Below are 9,121 nucleotides of genomic sequence, written 5' to 3'. Positions count from 1 at the left end.
GGCATAGTTCATCTAGAAAAGAAACAGAAGCTGCCCAGAGGAGAAAAGGGTAGAACGATTAAGAAACAAACACAGTCTATTAGAAAGGGAAAAAATTACTGTAAGAGGCAGGAAGACTGTAAGGCAGACTAAATGTCTGTCTTGCAGTCTTCTAGTAATTTTGTCTGTCTTATCATCTAATCTGCAAGGCAGAGTAACCCTGCAGACTGAATTAGTCTGCTACAGTTTCTAGGATGGTGGAGGTTTGGTGGAAGATACGGACAGTCTTGGTGCAGTCTTTCTACGCCAAAACTCTTGTAATCTCCAGTGTGAATCAGACTTTGGCTTTGCATTGAGGTGACAGCAGCTCTGTCATCAGCTCTATGAATGACAGATACTTCCCCTTCTCTCCAAGACAGCTGGCCTCTTATGAGCACTTTAGACAAAGCTAAAGATATAAGACTTTGACATGTATCATTTATCAATAATTTTCCTAAGCAAAACTCATCAGTCATCTCTCCTACCCATTTCTGTCAGTCATTTAGCAACAGAATTGCTGTTGTCACGTCTGGCAATATTACCTCCTGATTCAGGAGCCTCCTCTCACAGTCAGAAGTTGCCAGGGTCACTTATCTCCAGCTTTTATACTGGTCTCAGCTGAAAAATTATCTTTTCTCCCTCCTACCTTGACATTTCTCCTTCTTCCTTTGCTGTGATGCAATATTTAATGCTGTATGGCGAATATACAACTTTGTGAACTATTTTGCAACACAGTTCATATGACAGCCATGATACAAAATTCTTGATAAGCAGGTAAAGTTGTAGGTAAACAATCTCCTTCAGCTCCTGCACTAGGGAGATACTCCTTTGGTTTCCTCAGTCTCATGGCTTGTTCTGAGAACTGTGCAGTTGCTTCCTCTTTGCAGACAGTAAGCTGTTCGTGATTGCAGATGTTTATGGCTGCCTGGTTATAAGGAAAACTGGTTCTTTTTAATACTTTTTTCTTTCTCTTGAACGTCTTTCCTTTTGTGGTTTAATTTTTATGTCTGAGGTGGCTAATCTTGAGTTTGTGAATATGGGTAGAGTGGACCATATGGTACAAAGGGACTGTACAAGCTTATTCAATACCATATGGCTCTGGAAACATATCGCAGCTTTTATTTTATGCACATGCTGCTAATCCAGCTGTGAATAACTTCTTGTCCCTGCTCTGCATTACCTATCATGTATCAAATGTAGAAAATGTTTACATGTATGGTTTAACTGGTCAAAAATATTTGCTGGCGTAAAAAAAGGGTGTTTTTTTTGAGAAGTTCTGAACTCAAAAACTGGGGAGTTTAGAAAGTTTAAACCTTTTTAAACATTTGCAAAGTGAACTACTCAAGCTTTGGTAGAAAGCAATGTTTGTTGGCCAAGTATAGTCCAAATGAGCTTACTTTTTTTGAAAGTGGTAAAATTTTTAAAACCAGAACGTGTTTAATTTCTGAGCTAATAATTTTTTTTCCCAACATAGAACCATATTTTGGTTTGGGGTTGTTGTTTTTTTTTTGGTTTTTTTTTTTTCCATTTTCTTCTTGAAGTGAGAAAACAATTTATTTTTTATGTTAGGTTAGCCACCAGACCAAAGAAATAATTTATTCACATAGTTGTCCTCAAACCTGACCCGGTACACCACCCATTACTTCTGCTTCTACTTCTCATGTTGTTTTGCTTAACAAATTAGCACTATGCAACACCTGAAGACTTATGCTACCTGGATGGAGAACTGGCTGGCATCTCAAAAAGCAATCACCAGTGGTGGATCAGTGCTACATAAAGGTATTTCTGACGAAGTTACAGAGGAAGGGACACTTATACTAGTCACCATTTTCATCAGTTCCCAATCAATATGAAATTGCTATTCATAAAATTCATAGATTTAAAAATGAATGGCAAAATGTTCAGTAATACTGAGAGGAAAGTCATCCAGGGTGAGCTAGATTACTTGGTAAGTAGAGCCCATTTAAATGAGACATGTTTTAATATCACATTGTGCAAACTTCTATATCTGGAAGTAAGAAGTGGGGGGGTTAAGTACAGACTGTCCTGGCCAACAGTGACTCTGAAAAGGATCCAGGAGGTTTATGAGAAAGAAGCAGCCTAACATGAGTTTCTTGTGCTGTGAAGTAACAAAAATTCTCATGCAGCCTATGGATGTAGAAGTAGGGATATGGTGAACTCCAGAGGGACCCTGTGTTGTCCTGGTGTTCAGGTTTCTAAAACAATACTGGAAGATAGAGTTAGAAGACTACAAAGATAATATAAGGCTAGCGTTAATTGCAAGTATAGGGGAAATAAAATAAGAAAACTTGTTTTGTGGTGAAATGTTAAGAGGTAAATGTTACATCGCCGGATTAGAATTAGGTGAACTCTATTTATCTATCCTTATTGTCAATTACATTACAAATATAAATGATCTGAGCGAGCAAAGTAAAACATTTAGTATGTTTTTCTCATTACCAAAAGATTAAGAAGAATTTGACCATCCTGTATGTGTACTGGTACAAGTTAAAAATGCAAAATCTGGAAGTATGCTTTAGTCTCTTAGAGGAAGACAATACAAGAACCAGTGACTGGAAGTAGAAATTAGGGAAATTCAAATGAGAAATTAGGCAGAAATATTTAACAATGGGAGTGATTAACCTGTGGAGACCGTGGGAGGTGCTCACTTTTCAATCCCTTGTTATCTTCTAATCAAAGCTGAAGTCTCAGGAAGAAATGGTTTCATTATTGAAGATCTGCTTTGGGCAAGCCCAAGCAAACAGGGCCCATAGCCAGATGAAACTTAATGACCCACAGTATATACAGCATCAGACAAGAAAAGATAATATTCTCTTCTGAATTTATACCTTTGTGCATCTTCATGTTTCTCCCAGTTTGGGACTTTTTCTGAACAGACCTGGTAATGGTTCAAAGATGCCAGCTCTGGCAGAGCCTTGATAAAAAGAAACATTAGGCAAGGAATGGTTTTGAGATCCTTAAACACATTTTCCCCAAATAGAAATCTGTCTCAAAGAAAGAAGGATGAATTCCTTTTTGTTCTTACCATGATATTTTTTTCTAAACATTTCTGGACAATAATGCTATCAGGTTTCCACATACATCTCTTTTTCACAAAATGATCACGCCAAAATGGTCCTCTGTATGGTGAGTAAGGAGTTCAGGCTCTGTGGAGGACTTAATCCTTGGCATGGCTGCCAGCAGGGACATTTTTAGTTTGATGCGGATACCACAGCTGGTTTTGAGAGCATATTTCTGATGCATTCCAAGAAGTCTTTTGGGGTAGATTTAGGCTGTTAAATCCTCTGCACCTTTTTAATCTGCTTCAGCACTTTTCACATTTGCTAAGGCAGAATTAAATGGTTCATGAAATATCTTGTAAGAAATGAAGATGACAATACAAAGTAATGGAATAAGCTATTGTTAATATCAGATATCTGCATGCCTAACAGTCACTGCACATTGCGGAATAAAAAATGTTCAAAATAAATGACACTTCTCAACTCAGGGGATAAATTATGCCACAGGTAAGATGCTAAACAGTGAAAAAGAAGAGATTTACCTTGATGGAAAGGTTCAGCCACATCAGCAACCCCTGCACTTCATATTCTCTTACGGGTTACAGGCGGCATTGAGGAGGAATAATTATAGCTGGGGGAAAAAAGATCAGGAAGTCTATTAATGCTTTTGTAAAAATCTTTAAATTTTTCAAGCCCTATCTGTATTCTCTGGAAAGACTGAAAGGGAGGCTGGTTTAATTTCTATTATTTGTTGTACTTTGTAGAGAAGTCAACTTTCTCAGATAGGCAAAAATGGTCTTTTGTACTTCTGTAACACTTTCCATATTCCAGGGTGTTTTGCCATGGTTTTGGATACATTCCACTCCTGCTTGATAAACTTCTTTTCACGCAGGAGGTTGTGGCCTACTGACACTTCTCCGTGACCTGCTAGAAGAAGTGGAGTATCCTGTAGTCACCAACAGCTTTAGCAAAGGGGAATTTTTTTGCCAACAGAAATTACAAGAGAGCACTATGGAGGCAGTGTGCATTTGTCCAAACTGATATTGGGCAACAAGGTTGAGCAGAGGCCTTAAAGGAACAAAATACTAGTAGAAATGGACTTTGCAGCTCACCTAAAGCACAGCTTTCCAAGCAGCACATCACTTTTTGTTGTCACATTCAAACATTGGTCACTACTGACTGGAAGAGACTGAATGACCTGGGGCAATGGGCATGTTTCTTTCAAGAGATGTCTTATCCAAATATTGGCTCTGTACAGTAGGATTGGTCAGAAGATCTTATTCTAAAATTTGATGGCTCCCAGAGTCAACTCTGAGCTTTCCATTGCTGAGAGGCAAAACCTGCCAATCTTCGTTTGAAGTCGGACCAAGAACTTGGGTGGGTTTGGCCTAGCAGGAGACCTGTGGGAGGATGTTAAGCTATCTTCTGGAATTAGCTCCAAGTAGGTTGTTTTGCCTCCTGTCTTCCATGTTGATTTGCACAACTGTCAATCCTTATACACAGGTATTTGTAATATTTCTTCTGGTGACCTGAACTAACCAGAAGTAATTTCAGAAGTACAGACCTCTAGCAGCAGAGATCCCACCCGCCAGACCTTCAACTTGTACGAACTGGCATTGCTACAGCGACTTTTATAGTTGAACTAGTTTATAGCTGCAGAAGATGGATCTGCTTCAATATTTGTGTTGCCGACCATCCACAGAATGGCTGGACAGATCAGAAAAGTGAAGGACCTGCTGGGTCAAGCTGTTCTTCCTGCTGCACTGGTAGCATTTTCTCCCTATATATTTTCATATTTCCTTGTTAAACTGGGTTCCCTGAGTCCGCAAAATCATAGGATGACCTGCTTTCTGGGACTGTTTTGATCTCTTTTCCCATGTCTCCTCCCATACATGAGGAATATCCAGTATAAGTGAGACCCACCAGATATCTTGCCATGTTCTTCTAAGTGAATCTAAAAGAGTTTGATTCTCATTGGGGAGGGCTGATACTGACCTTCTGTCCTCTGTTCAGGCAGTCAGGCTGCTCTTCCCGCTCTGGTGCTTGGGCCAGAGAGGCCTGAGTCTTTGGGTTTGTTTCTGCATTTCATGAGATTCACACCTGGGATGCAAATGTCTTCAACAAGAATGAAAAGGAAACACTTTCCGATTTTCGTCTTTCACAGCAATTTGGGGCAATCTGAGATTGAATTTATTCACCAGTTGAAAGGGAAAGGGAAATCAAGCCAGCATCTTTCTTTTGAGCCAAGTTTTTTCTTGCCTACCCCCGTGCAGCCTCACACAAAAGAGCTCTGATCACTCTAACTAGGTGCTTGTTCCAATTATAGAAAGATCTAGCGTTGGTTACATAATTGCCCACTGCACATAGGCACACGGCATTGTTATACTACAAAAGCCTCTTTCCCCCCCTCCTTCGCCCCCCTTCCGCAGCAGACCCAGCATCAGCCTGTTTAACTTAGAGCTGCGAGGAACAGAATTAATGTGATGCAACCTCCCATAGCTTTTCCAGGAGAGGCCAGCAAAAATCAGATACTGACCTGCTCCCTTTGCTGGGAGCTTTGCCAACATGTGTTGTCTAGAGATTAAAGCAGGGGATTGATAGCCTGGGCCGCAGTCTTAAGTATGCCGGGTAGAAGCAGCGAGCTGTGATCAGGAATCAGTGGCTGTGCTGAGGTTACATTCTCTATTTTGGATTATTATATGCAGTAGCACAGTAGCTTTAAATGGATGCCCTGCTATTACGCTCAGTATCAGCCTGAGCTGTGGAGGTCATGAATTTGCAAACACAAAAATCTACAGCAAAACTTCCACAGTCTGTAGTAAATACAGGAGTAGTAGATCTTTTTCCTGTATTTCTTATTTATTCTGTGGTTCAGAGCGGTTACTTCACGTTCACGCAAACTGCACGCATTTCTCTCTCATTTTCTCAGTAGTACTTCATGTGCACATCTCCCTGAGTTTTTATTTTCTTCCTCTTTTAACATCACCCTCTAAACTGTAAAGCTTCCTTCCAAAAATAGTCTTTCCTACACAACTGGTAATGGTCCAGGACTGAGCTGGGATGCTTCACTGCCCCCCATCAGTTCAAAAGCTCCCATCTGTCCAAGAAGAGAAAGAAACTTATGGGATTGTAGGCAGTTTTGCCATCATATGGCTGATGCAGCAACTGGCCATGTGAGCCCTGTACCCTCAGTGTGCTGGCAGGGTAATCGCCCTTAACTCTGCCCTTCGTAATTTGTAGCTGCATTGTTTCTTGGAGATAATATTTAGCAGGAAGCCCACATTATGCAGGTATTTATGTTAATATCTGCTGCAGGGGACAAGGGAGGAAAACAAAAGTGAAGCGAAGCCAGATGGAAACAAAAGGGGTACCCAGCAAAGATTCCCAATATTATGTTGATCTTTTAGGAAAATCTTTAATATACTATTGTCCCACTGTTGGGGAGAAGGTGGACAGGTTACCTTTACAACATTTTCCACAGGAGTTTGGATGAAAAACCTGTTCATCCTGGAAGACAGTCTGGTCATCAGGACCTTTCCCTGATCCCCATGTCGTGGTTTATTACTTCTAGCAGCTGAGACCTTTTGCTTCAAGTGTTTCTAGATCCCTTTCCCCCCCATCTCTTACCTTTTTCCGTGCAACTGTATCCCTGCAAATGTGAATGGATATTTCTTGTGGTGATGTTTTCCTGGATTTGTTTCAGTCTTTCCAGCATCCTGCTGGAAACAGTAACTCTCAAAGAATTACTAAGTTCCTTTTGGTCTCATTCTGGTTTTGGTCTCTGGCATCCTTTTATAGTATTCAGGATTAACTGTGGTAGCTGTGTCCTTAATTCTGTCCCAAGTACTTCCAGTTTTCCATGATAGGTTCCTGGGTGTTATTGAATTGCATGTTTTCTTTATCAGAAAGATATTGACAGGAAACAATGTTGAGCTGCTTTCTTTTCACAATGGGAGAAAAGTTCAATCAGAAATGCTAGGTTTTAAGTCGGTGACTATCAACCTAGGTATTTACCTCAGGGAATATGTCTCTCTTACACTATTTATGACAATTCAGCAATATTTTTTTCATTCTCTGCTTGGTTCTTTCTCTCTTTTATTGTCATCTTTATTGTCAGAAGACTTTGGTGAAGAGATTGGTTTTGCATTGAACCTTGAATACGATAAAATTTATTACCGTTTTCATTTCTTATAGTAAGGAGCTAAAGGTTAGCTGCAGAGAAGGTGTTTTTTTGTTTCATTCTGCAATTATTTTTCTTGTCGCCAACAGCTCTTTTATTCTTGATGAACACAGTTGTTTTGCTGGTTCACCCTCTTGGACAGAGAACAGCAGTTTCTGAGATATTTATGATGCACATCTCTTTGGCCTTTGGAATTATACCCTTAAATGTAAGCTGATGTTAGGCAGCCATGTGTGCATTTCCCTGAATGGCAAAAGCTAAGTATAGCTGCATAGTTTACGCTATCAATTTATGCTGCTTAAGGATCTGACCGCTCGATGGACGACATTGTTTTGTGTTTAACAGCAGCAGGACAAGTGGTGAGAGCAGACACGGTGTTGCCAGCCCACGTGCCGGTGCTCACACCTGACCCTGATGTGTCACGACAGCCAGACTCGCACAGCACCCTGGGCAAATCCGCACCCTTTGCTAAGGAGCGGTTCTGATTTTTAGTCAATGAAAGCGCATCAGTGCCTGTCCAGCACCTGCATAGATGTAGGAAAGGAGCACCCTGGCATCCGCGTGTGGTGTTTCTACCTTCTCCCATGGGTTTTGGTACATATCTATGTATATACGGATACATGTATACATCCCTTCTCCCAGCTGCAGGACTTCCAGTGACAAAACACCAAAAGCCTACTGAAGTATTTTTTGGAGATTTTTTTAAGAGTGCAGGAGATGGCTTTTCTCAGCAGCCGGGGCCAGGTCGGGAGCCCCGCTGCTAAAGCGGAGATTGTGTGACCCCGTTGCACCCCGGGCCGGGGGGCGCTGCCCATGCACCCCCTCTCTCGCAGCTGGGCGCACCCCTGCGGCAGGCCGGGGCGTGAGGGCAGCGCGGGGTGACAGCCCCCCCGCCGCTCCCCGGTGGGCTCGCCCAAGGGCCGCCCCTTGCAGTCCCGCCGCGCCCCCGCCGCTCCCAGCGCCCGCGGCCGGAAACTCCATGTCCCAGCACGCCACGCGGGCAGGGCAGTACCACGTGCGCGGCGAAGCGGGGGGAGGCGGCTGGGGCGCGGGAGTTGAAGTGCCGCCGCGCCGGCGAGGCGGTAAGTGCCGGCTCCGCGCGCCGGCTGCGGGCTCGGCGCGGTGCCGCAGGGTCCGGCGGGCGGGGACCCGGCCCCTCGCTGCCCTCCCACCCCTCGCCGCGGCCTCGGGCGCCGCGGCCCGGTGCGGCCCCTCGGCGCCGCCGGGCAGAGGGGCCAGGGCCCAGGCGGCTGTTGCAGGCCGCGGGCTCGGGGATTTGGTTGCCGTAGGGCTCGGCGGGGTCGGGGGTGTCTCTGCAGCCCGGGGGGCGGGCGCTGTGCCGGGGGGCACGGCACGTTACGGCACGGCACGGCTGAGGGGGAACCGCAGGCAGCCGGAGCCGGCCTCTCGCGTCCTTGACGGGGAGCCCTCGGGCCGCGGCGCTGAGGGGCGGATCGGATCGGCCCGGCTTGGGCTTGGTGGCGGCCCCGGCCGCGTCGTCCCCGCCGCCCGCGGGGGTGGGCAGCGCTCGCTGCGGGGACGGCCCTGGGCCCCCAGGCTGTCACCCCTGGGCCCCCAGGCTGTCACCCCTGGGCGCCGGGAGGAGCCGGTGAACGCACAGCCCGGCTCCCCCGAGCAGGAGTGGGAGCAGCCCGGCGGGAGGGGAGGGAGCCCTGCGTGTGCGAAGCCGTGTGAAAGGCGAAACAGCCGGCTCAGCTCGGCCAAAGAAGAGCTGGAGGTGATTCATCAACGCAGGCCTTAATAAGGAGAGGCGGTGACATCCTGAGCTGTGTGTCACAGCTGACAGGGTCTTTAAGATACCGCTAGGGTGGCTCATTTACATGGAAAAGGCTCCTTGACACCTTATGCAAAACTTCGTAATACAATTGATTTCTGACAATTC

The 9,121-nt window shown here is 44.8% G+C and overlaps 1 protein-coding gene across 3 annotated transcripts in view; it reads left to right on the top strand.

Moving 5' to 3' along the window:
• Positions 1-7,605: 7,605 nt before the first annotated feature.
• The window catches only part of ADCK1 (aarF domain containing kinase 1), a 78,873-nt gene continuing 77,357 nt past the window's right edge, over positions 7,606-9,121 (top strand). Inside the window, exon 1 of one of the 3 annotated variants that reach the window (XM_080395269.1) lies at positions 7,606-8,300. The gene's annotated coding sequence lies outside the window, so the exon portion shown is untranslated. Of the gene's footprint in view, positions 8,301-8,817; positions 8,957-9,121 lie in introns of those variants that run through there. The other 2 variants (XM_080395270.1, XM_080395268.1) reach the window with 2 other exon arrangements.

Source organism: Falco punctatus, assembly GCF_963210335.1.
Source record: "Falco punctatus genome assembly, chromosome: 7".
Lineage (NCBI taxonomy): Eukaryota > Metazoa > Chordata > Aves > Falconiformes > Falconidae > Falco > Falco punctatus.
This window is presented reverse-complemented; position numbering and strand designations above follow the sequence as displayed.